Here is a 15,989-nt window from a genome sequence, read left to right on the forward strand (position 1 = left end):
AGTTAGGAATTATTTGGGCTGCAAGGGAAACAAAAGTATTAGTTATTTATGCAAAACACAAGTTTATTTTGCTCACATATTATCCAGAGTCTGCTAAAGTAAATTCATGGGGTCATTTGGAATCAAGGCATTTTATCCTGTTGCTTTGCCATATTTCACCTGGAGTGTCTACTTTGGTCCAAGTTGTTGCTTGACTTCTACCAACTGGTCTGCATCTCAGCCAACAGGAAGGAGATGGGGGAAAGAAATTCATGGCCACCAATTTTAAAGGATGTGTTTTGGAAATCATAACACTGCTTTTGCCAGAAGTTAGACAAGTATCACACCTAGCTGTGTGAGGAGATTGGGAAAGGCATTATCATTTCAGATGTGGTCATAGGTTACAACAAAAACCAGGAGCTGAGTCCTCTGAAGACAAAAGAATGGATATGGGGGACAATTAAAAGCCTTTTCCACCACTCCTCACCTTAATATTGTAGAGATTAAGTGATACAAATGCATTTCATAAACTTAAATCCTGTATCCTTGACAGATTTTGTTTTTAAGATACTAGTAGCAGTATTCTTATGGGTGGGAATTCAGAAAACTAAATAGAAGTTAAAAGAATTGCCTTCTTAAAAGGACAATTGCTAGATAAAGTTTTATTCTAAAGGGTGATTGTTGAGATTTGTTTTTGAAACATTCAGTTCAGTTCAGTTCAGTCACTCAATAATGTCCGACTCTTTGCAACCCCATGAACTGCAGCACGCCAGGCCTCCCTGTCCATCACCAACTCCCGGAGTCCACCCAAACTCATGTCCATTGAGTCGGTGATGCCATCTAACCATCTCCTCTGTTGTCCCTTTCTCCTCCTGCCTTCAATCTTTCCCAACATCAGGGTCTTTTCAAATGACGCAGTTCTTCACATCAGGTGGCCAAAATATTGGAGTTTCAGCTTCAACATCAGTCCTTCCAATGAACACCCAGGACTGATTTCCTTTAGGATGGACTGGTTGGATCTCCTTGCAGTGCAAGGGACTCTCAAGAGTCTTCTCCAACCCCACAGTTCAAAAGCATCAATTCTTCGGCACTCAGCTTTCTTTATAGTCCAACTCTCACATCTATACATGACTACTGGAAAAACCATAGCCTTGACTAGACGGACCTTTGTAGACAAAGTAATGTCTCTGCTTTTTAGTATGCTGTCTGGTTTGGTCATAACTTTCCTTCCAAGCATTATTATAAGGAAAATACTGTTCATTGCGTGCTGCTCTGTCACTTCAGTTGTGTCCGAGTGTTTGCAACCCTATGGACTGTAGTCCGACAGGCTCCTCTATCTGTGGGGTTCTCCAGGCAAGAATACTGGAGTAGGTTACCATGCCCTCCTCAAGAGGATGTTCCTGACTCAGGGATTGAACCCATGTCTTCTGCATCTCCTGCATTGCAGGTTTTACCACTGAGCCCCCAAGGAAGACCTATTGTTCATTACCCATCTACATAAAGGATGGAGGAACTGGGAGATGGATGGTGTTTCGCTTTCATTTTGCAAATGAAGAAATGAAGTCCAGAGAGGGGATGTTATTTTTCCAAGGTTACAGAGCCAGTTAGGGGTAGAGCGAAAATTAAAATTCAAGATCTTTTGAAGAATATTAAATATTTTATCCAATGTACACCCCTACCTTCCCAAAATGACAATTAGCTGTGAAATGAGGGTTGATTAAACTGTCAAGGGAAGTTGCTAGAATTTTCTGAGACTGGCTAAGAGGACCTCTTCAGGCCATCTCAGTTCCAGGCTTTCCCTGGGACTGGAGTTAAAATTCAGAGTAGCTCATTTAACATTGTCTCCTTGTCCTTTTGTTTCTTAGTGGCAGAGTTTATTTTGCAACCCCCCCCCCCCCCCCGTGACTACACTATGGGGGTCCATTTTTTTTCGCTTCTAGAAATTTGTTTGATGTTTTGCTTATGCTTTGATTTCTACATTCTGAATTCAAGGATTCTCAATTTATCAGCTCCCAATGCTTTTTGTCCTTACAGCTTTTCTTACCCACTCCACCAGCAGCCATTCCCCAAGGGCTGTGGGGATGTCAGTTCTTCCTGAGTGTCACAGCACTTTCCCCATCTCTTTCCTAGCATCAGGAAAACCTATTTCTGTCTCAGAATGTGACTTTTAGCTTCTTGTATGAACATAGGCAGCAGACTCTTCCCTCTCTCCCAGTGGCACCAGCCGCCTCTCTCAATTCTCACCTGAATTCCTGAATGTTGCTGACTAGTTGCTGAGGTATCTGTGCTTCATGTTTTATGCTTGATGTTTTGTTTTAATGTTTAGTAGTATCTTGTTCTCATTTTGCCCTTTTCTTTGTATTCTTTTCTTTGCTCTCTCTCATTGAAGATGACTTTGATTCTTTATCCCAGAAATTTGTTTTCTGCTGTGTCAGGACCTGGGTGCCACTCTTCCCCTAATCTACTTTGGCAAACTTAATTAATTCATATAATTTTGTTTTGCTAAGTGGGAAACGGTCACTTTACAAAACAACAATTACTGTATGATACCATGTTATCCAATCTTATTACATGTCACTTGTTTCTCCTTTGAATGTGGATTTTTAAAAATTAATTAATATTTTTATCAAAGGATAATTGCTTTACAGAATTTTGTTGTTTTCTGTCAAAACACAACATGAACCAGCCATAGGCATACATATATCCCCTCCCTTTTGAGCCTCCCTCCCATCTCCTTCCCCATCTCACCCCCCTAGGTTGATACAGAGCCCCTATTTGAGTTTTTTGAGCCATATAGCAAACTCCCATTGGCTGGCTATTTTACATATGGCAATGTAAGTTTCCATGTTACTCTTTCCATACATCTAACCCCCTGCTTCCCTCTCCCCATGTCCATAAATCTATTCTCTATGTCTGTTTCTCCACTGCTGCCCTATGAATAAATTCTTCAGTACCATTTTCCTAGATTTCATATATATGCATTAGAATATGATATTTATCTTTCTCTTTCTGACTTACTTCACTGTGTATAATAGGTTCTAGGTTCATCCACCTCATTAGAATTGACTCAAAGTTGTTCCTTTTTATGGCTGAGTAATATTCCGTTGTGTATATGTACCACGATTTCTTTATCCATTCATCTGTCGATGGGCATCTAGATTGCTTCCATGTTCTAGCTATTGTATGTTCACCACTATTGTAAATAGTGCTGCAGTTAACAATGGAATACATGTGTCTTTTTCAATTTTGGTTTCCTTGGGGTATATGCCTAAGAGTGGGATTGCTGGGTCATATGATGGTTTTATTCCTAGCTTTTTAAGGAATCTCCATACAGTATGCCATACTGGCTTTATCAATTTACATTTTCACCAACAGTGCACGAGTGTTCCCTTTTCTCCATACCCTCTCCAGCATTTATTGTTTGTAGACTTTTTGATGATGGCCATTCTGACCAGTCTGAGGTGATATCTCACTGTAGTTTTCATTTGCATTTCTCAAATAATGAGCAATGTTGAGCATCTTTTCATATGTTTGTTAGTCATCTGTATGTCTTCTTTGAAGAAATGTCTGTTTAGGTCTTTCCCCCACTTTTTGATTGGGTTCTTTGTTTTTCCGGTATCGAGTTGTATGAGCTGCTTGTATATTTTGTAAATTAATCCTCTGTCCATTGTTTCATTTGCTACTATTTTCTCCCATTTTGAGGGTTGTCTTTTCACCTTGTTTGTAGTTTCCTTTGCTGTGTAAAAGCTTTTAAGTTTAATCAAGTCCCACTTGTTTACTTTTGTTTTTATTTCCATTAATCTAGGAGGTGGGTTATACAGGATCGATTTATCTCGTCAAGTGTTCTGCCTATGTTTTCCTCTAAAGGTTTTATAGTTTCTGGTCTTACATTTAGGTCTTTAGTCCATTTTGAGTTTATCTTTGTGTATGGTGTTAGGAAGTGTTCTAATTTCATTCTTTTAATGTAGCTGTCCATTTTTTCCCAGCACCATTTATTGAAGAGGCTGTCTTTGCCCCATTGTATATTCTTGCCTCCTTTGTTAAAAATAAGATACCCATAGGTGCATAGGTTTATTTCTGGGCTTTCTATCTTGTTCCATTGGTCTATATTTCTGTTTTTGTGCCAACACCATACTATCTTCATGACTGTAGCTTTGTAGTATAATCTGAAGTCAGGAAGGTTGATTCTTCCAGCTCCTTTCTTCTTTCTCAAGACTGCTTTGGCTATTCGGGGTCTTTTGTGTTTCCATATGAATTGTGAAATTTTTGGTTCTAGTGCTGTGAAAAATGCCATTGGTAATTTGATAGGGATTGCATTGAATCTGTAGATTGCATTTGATAGTGTAGTCATTTTCATGATATTGATTCTTCCTACCCAGGAACATGGAATATCTCTCCATCAGTTTATGTCATCTTTGATTTCTTTCATTAGTGTCATAATTTTCTGTGTACAGTTCTTTTGTCTCCTTAGGTAAGGAGACAAAGGAGAGTCCTGGATATTAAATTTTTTTTTTTTGAATGGTAATGGAATTGATTCCTTAATTTTTCATTCTGATTTTTCATTGTTAGTATATAGAAATGCAAGTGATTTCTGTGTGTTGACTTTGTGTCCTGCAACTTTGCTAAATTCACTGATTAGCTCTAGTAATTTTCTGCTACTATCTTTAGGATTTCCTATGTAAAGTATCATGTTATCTGCAAACAGTGAGAGCTTTATTTCTTTTCTGATCTGGATTTCTTTTATTTGTTTTTATTCTCTGATTACTGTAGCTAGGACTTCCAAAACTATATTGAATAATAGTGGTGAAAGTGGACACCCTTGTCTTGTTCCCTATCTTAGGGGGAATGCTTTCATTTATTCACCACTGAGAATAATGTTTGCTGTAATCTTATCATATATGGCCTTTACTATGTTGAGGTAGGTTCCTTGTATGCTCATTATTTGAAGAGCTTTCATCATAAATGGGTGCTGAATTTTTTCAAAGGCTTTTTCTGCATCTATTGAGATGATTATATGGTTTTTACCTTTCAATTTGTGAATATGGTATATCACATTGGTTGACTTGCATATATTGAAGAATCCTTGCATCCTGGAATAAACCTGACTTGATCATGGTATATGAGCTTTTTGATGTGTTGCTGAATTCTGGTTCCTAAAATTTTGTTGAGGATTTTTGCATCTATGTTCGTCAGTGATATTGGCCTGTAGTTTTCTTTTTTTGTGTTGTCTTTGTCTGGTTTTGGTTTCAGGGTGATAGTGGCCTCATAGAATCAGTTTGGAAGTGTTCCTTCTTCTGCAATTTTTTAAAAGTTTTAGAAGGATAGGCATTAGCTGTTGTCTAAATGTTTGATAGAATTCTCCTGTGAAGCCATCTGGTCCTGGACTTTTCTTTTTGGGAGATTTTTGATCACAGCTTCAATTTCAGTGCTTGTAATTGGGTTGTTTATAGCTTCTATTTCTTCCTGGCTCAGTCTTGGAAAATTGAACTTCTCTAAGAATCTGTCCATTTCTTCCAGGTTATCCATTTTATTGCCATATAGTTGTTCATAATAGTCTCTTATAATCCTTCATATTCATTTTCTCTTGTAACCTCTCATTTTTCATTTCTTTTTTTTTTTAATTTATGTACATTTTTAAAAATTTATATTTATTTATTTTAATTGGAGGCTAATTACTTAACAGTATTGTATTGGTTTTGCCATACATCAACATGAATCCGCTACGGGTATACACGTGTAGCCCATCCTGAACCCCCCTCCCACCTCCCTCCATTTCTAATTTTGTTATTTGGTTCTTTTTTCTTGAGGAGTCTCACTAGAAGTTTGTCGAATGTATCTTCTCAAAGAACCAGGTTTTAGTTTCATTTTTATTAAGAGCTTTTAGCTTTTAGTTTTATTAAAAGGAAAACTCCACAGAACTGCAAAACCCAATGTAGAGGCAGAAGTTTATAAGAACAATAAAAAGTGTGACTGAATATATACATATACATATACACCCATAAGCAAAATCAAAACAGTCCAACAAAAATAAAGTACTGTAGATTAACCTGTTGAACAAAGGAAACCAAAAATTATATCTATCAGAACAAACCTAACTAAAGCACAAAGTGGAAAACAAAACTAAAGCAAGATGGCAATTGGGGACGGAAATGGGCAATTTCATTAAAGCAATGAAAATAAACTAACAAATATGTTGACAGGAAAGTAGAGAAAGTAAAGAAAGAAAGAATAGATATGCAAAGTTAAATAGAGGTAGATAAAGAAGATTTATATACATTAAAGATTAACTGCAAGGGGAAAAGAACAGTAGGAAAAGCAAACAAAGGAATAAATACAGAAAAAATAATAATAGGTTTAAAATATTAAAAGTTAAAATTTTAAAAAGAGAGAGAGAAAAAGGAAAACTCCACAGAACTGCAAAAGCCCAATGTAGAGGTGGGAGTTTATAACCGCAATAAGAAATCTGACTGAGGAAAAAAGAAAAGCACAACAGTAGCAGTGCCAATAAAATCAACAACTACAACAGAGGGGGAAAAATAAAAGAAATTAAAAAACCCAAAATAATCTACAGAACAAGTCAAAACATACGAATAATAAATGTTTTTCTTGAGTCACCGCTGTCAGAGTCCTTACCCTCGCTAGGAGTCAGAGTCCACCTCACCCCTCTAGGGTGCCTTCCAACACTGCACTGGTCTCTGGACCTGCTGTGGGGGCAACTAAGATGCTAATCTGTTTCTACTCCTGTATGTTCTTGCCTCCAATATCCACAGCTATCAGAACTAGTGTGTTTTCTTTTGTGGGAGCTCTCAGTGTCCCTTTATATATTCCATAGACAGAGTCTGCCTAGTTGATCATGTGAATTTAATCTGCAGCTTGTACAGCTGGTGGGAAGGTTTTTGGTCTTTTTCCTTAGCCACACTGCCCCTGGATTTCAATTGTGGTTTTATTTCCACCTCTGCATGTGGGTCATCCTCTGGGGATTGCTCCTGAGGCTGCCCTGGAGGACTTGAGTCTACCCCTGTGAGGGCCAGGTGTGGAAGTGGTGCAGGTGCTTGGGTCTCAGGTGTTGTGGCAGCACCAGGTACTCAGCAGAGTTGGTGGCTAGGACAGGAGGAAATATAGTGCTCTAGAAGGGTATGGCAGCCAATATTGGCCAATACACTCCAGTATTCTTGTCTGGAGAACTCCCATCCCTGACAGAGAAGCCTGGCAAGCCATAGTTTACAGGGTGACAGAGAGTCCCGACATGACTGAAGTGACCCTGCACACATAGATGGAAGACTTTTTTTGTCTGTGGCAGCTCTGCTCCAGTGAGAGTTGAGCATGAAGGTGGCACTGCTCGGCTTGTGGGGACCCTGATGATGCCAAGTGTGCAGAGACACAGACTGCCTCAGCCACTGGAGTTATAGCCCTATCAAAGTCTTTTTTTGAGCCTCTTGTAGCTGGTAATCAGAAGGCCTCTTTGGCCAATCTTTCTCCGTAGCTCCTCCATTCATGCACTTCGAGGGGGCCTTGAAGGATGTGAAAGTTTTACCATATAAATTAGGAGGTAAAGGGCATCAAAAAGGGAAGAGTATCCGTAAAAGACACATGGCTTGAAAGGGCATGGCATGATTAAAATAGACAAATGATTTTCTGCCGGGGACCAGCCCCGGCTGATCCAGGATATTCGAAGGAGAGACGGCGTAGGCGAAGATCAGGAAACACTTGCTTAATTAAATGTTAATTAAGGATATAAAGAGTAATAGAATGAGGATAGCTCAGTAAAATTCAGTGAAGAAAAGAGGCTGAAATAAGGATAGCTCAGTGAGGAAATTCAGTGGAGAAAAGAGGCTGAAATAAGGATAGCTCAGTGAGGAAATTCAGTGGAGAAAAGAGGCTGAATAATTCAGCCAGAAGGTAAGAGAAAGAACGACATGGTGAGACCAAGTTTCGGTGGACAAGGTATTTTTCAAAGTAGTTTTTATACCTTAAGTTATGCATAGAGGATAATGGGGGAAGGGGTAGAGTCTTGCAGCAAACCAGGCTTTCTTCCTGCAAACTTATCATATGCAAAAGCTTAGGTGATTTGCATCATCTTCTGGCCCGGAGGCCTGTTAACATTTTAAGACCTTTTCTTCAGAAAACTTATTTTTCTCTAAAGGTGATTGGTCAGGAGCCACCCTCCAAAAGCATTAGATAAAGTTGCATTCCTACAGCGCAAAGGTGTGGTGGGCTATAACAAGAAAAAGAATTAATTCAAGGGTCCCAGGTTACAAACATTAAAGCTACTACTTACACCAATTATATTAATCAATACACTGCCAGGGACACAGCAGGTAAGGGATATGGAGACTTAGCAGCAAACATTGGCCCAACAAGTGAAAATCCCTTCACCAATACAATTTCTAATCAATCTTTTAACTACTCAAAAGAATCTGTGTTTAGACAGTTTAGAACATCTCCTGCCTCTCACAGTTGGGAGGCTCTGAACAATCACATGTGGCCGGAAAAACCTATTCAGGCAGGCTAGAGGATTTCCAAAGGAGTTTGTAGGTTAAACACTGTCACACCCAGGAATTATTAACTGGAGCTGTAAGCTAACTCTTTTTTCAGAGAGGTAGTGGGGGACAGCCCCCCGTAAAGTCAGAGGTGTAGGTGAAAGCTCAAAGCAGAAAGTAGGCAGACTCTGGTTTTGGGGGTATATGCTCGAGAATTTCCAGGGGGACTCCTGAAGCTCGATCCCGCCTTTGCGTATGCCAAGCCTCCTTCCTCATGACCTTTGTCATGGGCGGAGTTCTTCACACTGGCTACTGGCAGTGATAGAATTCCAGTTGAGCTATTCCAGATCCTGAAAGATGATGCTGTGGAAAGTGCTGCACTCAATATGCAATATGCAATATGCACTCAATATGCAATATGCCGGCTCCCGGCAATTTTCTGGCAGGTGGGGAGTCAGGTGATTTGAAACTTGATAGTGGAAGACATTATATAAGTCTTTGAGAATTCATTGGTATTTGTAAGAGTTAAGGTTTTATGATAATTTGAGGACTGAGAAGAAAGCTGAGTGACGAAGAATTGATGCTTTTGAACTGTGGTGCCGGAGAAGACTCTTGCAAGTCCCTTGAACTACAAGGAGATCCAGCCAATCCATCCTAAAGGAGACTAGTCCTGGATGTTCATTGGAAGGACTGATGCTAAAGCTGAAACTCCAATACTTTGGCTACCTCATGCAAAGAGCTGACTCATTGGAAAAGACCCTGATGCTGGGAGGGATTGGGGGCAGGAGGAGAAGGGGGCGATAGAGGATGAGATGGCTGGATTGCATCGCTGACTCAATTCACATGAGTTTGGATGAACTCTGGGAGTTGGTGATGGACAGGGAGGCCTGGCGTGCTGTGATTCATGGGGTTGCAGAGTTGGACACGACTGAGCGACTGAACTGAACTGAACTGAACTGAACTGAGGACTGATGAAAGACCAACTACTGGTCATGTGAAAGGTAGATTAAGTAGGAAGAATCAGAGATAGGCAAACCAGCAAGGGCTCTTTGTTAGCTTATCCAGGCAATAAGTGATGGGAGTCTAAACTAAGACAGGGACTGTAGGTACAGAGAGGGTGTGATGGATTTCAGAAGTTTGAGTAGAGGAATCAGGAGGGCTTTAATCTATATTGATGTAGATAGTAAGAAAGTCAAAGATGACTGAGAATTTTGGCTAATGAGATGCAGTTATGGTAGTCTCAAAAGCCTAAAGAGGGATTAAAAGAGATTTGAAGTCTTGAAGATATCTAGAAAAACAACTTGAAATATATTTCTAGCACACAAAACCATCCCTGGACAGCAAATGTAGGTTTCTGATGCTAGTAAAGTAATGCTCAAAATTCTCCAAGCCAGGCTTCAGCAGTACGTGAACCATGAACTTCCAGATGTTCAAGCTGGTTTTAGAAAAGGCAGAGGAACCAGAGATCAAATTGCCAACATCCGATGGATCATGGAAAAAGCAAGAGAGTTCTAGAAAAACATCTACTTCTGCTTTATTGACTATGCCAAAGCCTTTGACTGTGTAGATCACAATAAACTGTGGAAGATTCTGAAAGAGATGGGAATACCAGACCACCTGATCTGCCTCTTGAGAAATTTGTATGCAGGTCAGGAAGCAACAGTTAGAACTGGACATGGGACAACAGACTGGTTCCAAATAGGAAAAGGAGTACGTCAAGGCTGTATATTGTCACCCTGCTTATTTAACTTATATGCAGAGTACATCATGAGAAACACTGGGCTGGAAGAAGCACAAGCTGGAATCAAGATTGCCGGGAGAAATATTAATAACCTCAGATATGCAGATGACACCACCCTTATGGCAGAAAGTGAAGAGGAACTAAAAAGCCTGTTGATGAAAGTGGAAGAGGAGAGTGAAAAAGTTGGCTTAAAGCTTAACATTCAGAAAACGAAGATCATGGCATCAGGTCCCATCACTTCATGGGAAATAGATGGAGGAAAAATGGGAACAGTGACAGACTATTTTCTTCAACTCCAGAATCACTGCAGATGTTGACTGCAGCCATGAAATTAAAAGACACTTGTTCCTTGGGAGAAAAGTTATGAAAAAACCTAGAAACTATATTAAAAAGCAGAGACATTACTTTGCTGACAAAGGTCCATCTAGACAAAGCAATGGTTTTTCCAGTGGTCATGTATGGATGTGAGAGTTGGACTATAAAGAGAGCTGAGTGCTGAAGAATTGATGCTTTTGAACTGTGGTGTTGGAGAAGACTCTTGTGAGTCCCTTGGACTGCAAGGAGATCAAACCAGTCTATCCTAAAAGAAATCAGTCCTGAAGATTCATTGGAAGGACTGGTGTTTAAGCTGAAGCTCCAATACTTTGGCCACCTGATGCGAAGTACTGACTCATTGAAAAAGATACTGATGCTGGGAAAGATTGAAGGCAGGAGGAGAAGGAGACTATAATGGATGAGATGGTTGGATGGCATTGTCAACCCAATGGACATGAATTTGAGCAAACTTTGGAAGTTGTTGATCAACAGGGAAGCCTGGCATGCTGCAGTTCATGGGGTCACAAAGAGTTGGACATGACTGAGCAACTGAACTGAACTGAGGAATATATCCATTTTCTCTGGTTATCTGCTTCATCAGTGTATAATTGTTTATAGTAATCTCTTAACAAATGAACAATGAAGAAGGGTAAATGTTGACTGAATTCTGCCAAGAGAATGCATTATTCATAGCAAATACCCTTTTTCAACAACACAAGAGACAGCTTTATACATGGACATCACCAAATGGTCAATACCAAAATCAAATTGATGACATTCTTTGTAGCCAAATATGGAGAAGCTGTATACAGTCAGCAAAAACAAGACCAGACCTTGAGCTGACTATGGCTTAGATCATCAGCTTCTCATAGCAAAATTCAGACATAAACTAAAGAAAACAAGGAAAACAATAGGCCAGCCAGGTATGACTTAAATCCTTATGAATTCACAGTAGAGATAACGAATGGATTCAAGGGACTAGATCTTAACCATTTGCCTGAAGAACTATGGACAGAGGTCTGTAATATTGTACAGGATGTGGTGAACAAAATCATCCCAAAGAAAAAGAATAGCAGGCTATGAGGTACCATTTCACACCAGTCAGAATGGCTGCGATCCAAAAGTCTACAAATAATAAATGCTGGAGAGGGTGTGGAGAAAAGGGAACCCTCTTACACTCTTGGTGGGAATGCAAACTAGTACAGCCACTATGGAGAACAGTGTGGAGATTCCTTCAAAAACTGGAAATAGAACTGCCTTATGATCCAGCAATCCCACTGCTGGGCATACACACTGAGGAAATCAGAAGGGAAAGAGACACGTGTACCCCAATGTTCATTGCAGCACTGTTTATAATAGCCAGGACATGGAAGCAACCTAGATGCCCATGAGCAGATGAATGGATAAGAAAGCTGTGGTACATATACACAATGGAGTATTACTCAGCCATTAAAAAGAATACATTTGAATCAGTTCTAATGAGGTGGATGAAACTGGAGCCTATTATACAGAGTGAAGTAAGCCAAAAGGAAAAACACCAATACAGTATACTAATGCATATATATGGAATTTAGAAAGATGGTAACAATAACCCTGTGTATGAGACAGCAAAAGAGACACTGATGTATAGAACAGGCTTATGGACTCTGTGGGAGAGGGAGAGGGTGGGAAGATTTGGGAGAATGGCATTGAAACATGTATAATATCATGTATGAAACGAGTCACCAGTCCAGGTTCGATGCACGATACTGGATGCTTGGGGCTGGTGCACTGGGATGACCCAGAGGGATGGTATGGGGAGGGAGGAGGGAGGAGGGTTCAGGATGGGGAACACATGTATACCTGTGATGGATTCATTTTGATATTTGGCAAAACTAATACAATATTGTAAAGTTTAAAAATAAAATAAAATTTAAAAAAAGAAAAAGAAAAAGAGTAGCAGTAAGGCAAAGGGTTTTCTGACAAGGCTTTACAAATAGCAGAAGAATGAAGTGAAGCAAAAAGCAAGGGAGAGAGGGATAAATGCATCCAATTAAATGCAGAATTCCAAAAAGTAGCTAGATAAGACAAGAAGACCTTCAATGAACAGTGCTTAATAATAGAATAAAACAGTAAAAGGGGAAAGACAAGAGATCTCTTCAGGAAAATTGGAAACATCAAGGGAGCATTCTGCCCAAAGATGGACACAATATAGGATAAAAAATGGTAGAGACCTAGTAGATGCTGAAGAGATCAAGAAGAGATGGAAGGAATACACAGAAGAACTATTTTTTAAAAAGATCTTAATGAACTGGATTTCTATGATGGTGTGGTTAGTCGCCCAGAGCCAGACATTCCGGAGTATGAAGTCAAGTGAAACCTAAGCAGCACTGCTGTTAATAAAGCTAGTGGATGCGATGAAATTTCTGCAGAACTATTCAAATCCCTAAAGGAGGATGCCATCAAGGTTTTGCATTCATTATGTAAGCAAATCTGGAAGACCTTGCAGTGGACACAGGACTGGAGAAGTTCAATCCTCATCCCAGTACCCAAGAGGGGTAGTACCAAAGAATGTGCTAACAATCAGGCAGTTGCCCTCATCTCCCATGTTAGTAAGGCCATGCTTAAAATCTTGCATGAGAGACTTCAGCATTATGTGAACCAAGAACTTTCAGATGCCTGAGCTGTGTTGAGAAAAGGAAGAGAAATTAGAAAGCAAATTGCCAACATTCACTGGATTGTAGAGAAAGCAAGGGGATTTCAGAAAAATATCTATCTCTGTTTCATGGATTATGTTGATAACTTTGACTGTGTGGATCCTAACAAACTGTGGAAAGCTATTAAAGAGATGGGAATGCCTGACCATCTTATCTGTCTCCTGAGAAACCTGTATGTGGGTCAAGAAGCAACAGTTAGAACCCAATATGGAATAATTGGTTGGTTCAAGATGGGGAAAAGGTGGAAGTAGTGACAGATTTCCTCTTTCCAGGCTCCAGAATCACCACAGATGGTAACTGCAGCCTTGAAATCAGAAGAAAGTTGTTTATTGGCAGGAAAACAATGACAAACCTAGACAGTGTGTTGGAAAGCAGAGACGTTACCCTGCTGACAGAGGTCTGTATAGTTAGGCTATGGTGTTCCTAGTGGTCATATTTATATGTGAGAGCTGGACCATAAAGAAGGCAGAGTGCCAAAGAATTGATGCTTATGAACTGTGGTGCTGGAGAAGACTCTTGAAAGTCCTTTGGACAGCAAGGAACTCAAACCAGTCAGTCTTGGGGGAGATCAACCCTGAATATTCACTGGTTGAACTGATGCTGAAGCTGAAGCTCCAGTATTTTGGTCGTCTGATGTGCACAGATGACTCATTGGATAAGTCCCTGATGCTGGGAAAGATTGATGGCAGAAGGAGAAGAGGGTGTCAGAGAATGAGATGGCTGGATGGCATCACCGATGCAATGAACATGAACTTGGGCAAACTCTGGGAAATGGTGAGGGACAGGAAGGCCTGGTGCACTGCAATCCATGGGGTTGCAAAGAGTTAGACACAACAGGGTGACTGAACAGCAACAACAACAACGACCTTTATGATCATTTGTGTTTCTGTGGTGCCAGATGTAACTCCTCTTTCATTTCTGATTGTATTTATTTGGGCCCTTTTTCCTGATGAGTCTGGTTAAAGGTTTATCTTTTTTTTTTTTTTAATCTTTTCAAAAAAGAAGTTTAGTTTCATTGATTTTTTATTGTTTTTTTTTTTTTTTTGTCTGTTTCATTTATTTCTACTCTAATATTTACTGATTTCTTATGTGGCTCAGCTGGTAAAGAATCCTCATACAGTGTGGGAGACCTGGGTTCCATCTCTGATTTGGGAAGATCCCCTGGAGAACAGAATGTCTACCCACTCCAGTATTCTGGCCTGGAGAATTCCATGGACTAAATAGTCCATGGGATCGCAAAGAGTTGGACACAACTGGGCAACTTTCACTTTCACTTTACTTTCTACTTTGAGTTTTGTCTGTTTTTCTTCTTCCAAGTTCCTTTAGGTATAAGATTAGATTGTTGAGATTTTTCTTATTATCTGCCTTAGGTGTGTGTCACTATAAAATTCCCTCTTAGAACTTGTTTTCCAAACTCCATAGATTTTTAGATCATTATATTTCCATTTTCATTTGTTTCAGTGTATTTTTTGCTTTGCTCTTTGATATCATCAGTGATCATTGGTTATTTAGTAGTATAGTTTTTAGCCTCCATGTGTTTGTGGGTTTGGCTGTTTATTTTTCTAATAGTTTACTTCCAGCATCATAGTGTTGAGGTCAGAAAAGATGTTTGAGATGATTTCAGTCTTCTTAATTTTATTGAGACTTGTCTTGTGCCCTACATGTGATCTATCCTGGTGAATATTCCATATGCACTTGAAAAGAACATATATTCTGCTGTTTGTAGATGAATGTTCTCTAAATATTAAATATTAATAACTGTACTTAATTTAAAAAGTATCTTATTTGGCCAGTGTTTTCTTTTTTAATTTATGTCTGCATATTTGTCCATTGATGTAAATGGAGTGTTAAAGTCATCTAGTTTTGTCAGTTCAGTTCAGTTCAGTTCAGTCTCTCAGTCGTGTCTGACTATTTGCAACCCGATAAACCGCAGCACGCCAGGCCTCCCTGTCCATCACCAACTCCCAGAGTCCACTCAAACCCGTGTCCATCGAGTCGATGAGGCCATCCAACCATCTCATCCTCCATTGTACGCTTCTCCTCTGGCCCTCAATATTTCCTAGCATCAGGGTCTTTTACAATGAGTCAGTTCTTTGCATCAGGTGGTGAAAGTATTGGAGTTTCAGCCTCAACATCAGTCCTTCCAATGAACACCCAGGACTGATCTCTTTTAGGATGGACTGGTAGGATTTCCTTGCAGTCCAAGGGACTCTCAAGAGTCTTCTCAAACACCACAGTTCAAAAGCATCAATTCTTTGGTGCTCACCTTTCTTTATAGTCCAACTCTCACATCCATACATGACCACTGGAAAAACCTTGTCATAGCCTTGACTAGATGAACCTTTGTTGGCAAAGTAATGTCTCTGCTTTATAATATGCTATCTAGGTTGGTTATAATTTTCCTTCCAAGGAGTAAGTGTCTTTTAATTTCATTGCTGCAATTGCCATCTACAGTGATTTTAAAGCCCAGAAAAATAAAGTCAGCCTGTATTTCCACTGTTTCCCCATCTGTCTGCCATGAAGGGATGGGACCAGATGCCATGATCTTAGTTTTCTGAATGTTGAGCTTTAAGCCAGTTTTTTCACTCTCCTCTTTCACTTTCATCAAGAGGCTCTTTAGTCCTTCTTCAGTTTCTGCAATAAGGGTGGTGTCACCTGCGTATCTAAGGTTATTGATATTTCTTCCGGCAATCTTGATTCCAGCTTGTGCTTCCTCCAGCCCAGTGTTTCTCATGATGTACTCTGCATATAAGTTAGAAAAGCAGGGTGACAGTATAC

General features: G+C 39.7%; 1 protein-coding gene across 4 annotated transcripts in view; it reads left to right on the forward strand.

Annotated features, from left to right (window-relative positions):
- Nucleotides 1–15,989, forward strand: part of CPNE4 (copine 4) — a 686,364-nt gene that overhangs the window by 202,373 nt on the left and 468,002 nt on the right. The window lies entirely within an intron of this gene.

The sequence above is a fragment of the Bos indicus genome, chromosome 1, assembly GCF_029378745.1.
Source record: "Bos indicus isolate NIAB-ARS_2022 breed Sahiwal x Tharparkar chromosome 1, NIAB-ARS_B.indTharparkar_mat_pri_1.0, whole genome shotgun sequence".
Taxonomy (NCBI): domain Eukaryota; kingdom Metazoa; phylum Chordata; class Mammalia; order Artiodactyla; family Bovidae; genus Bos; species Bos indicus.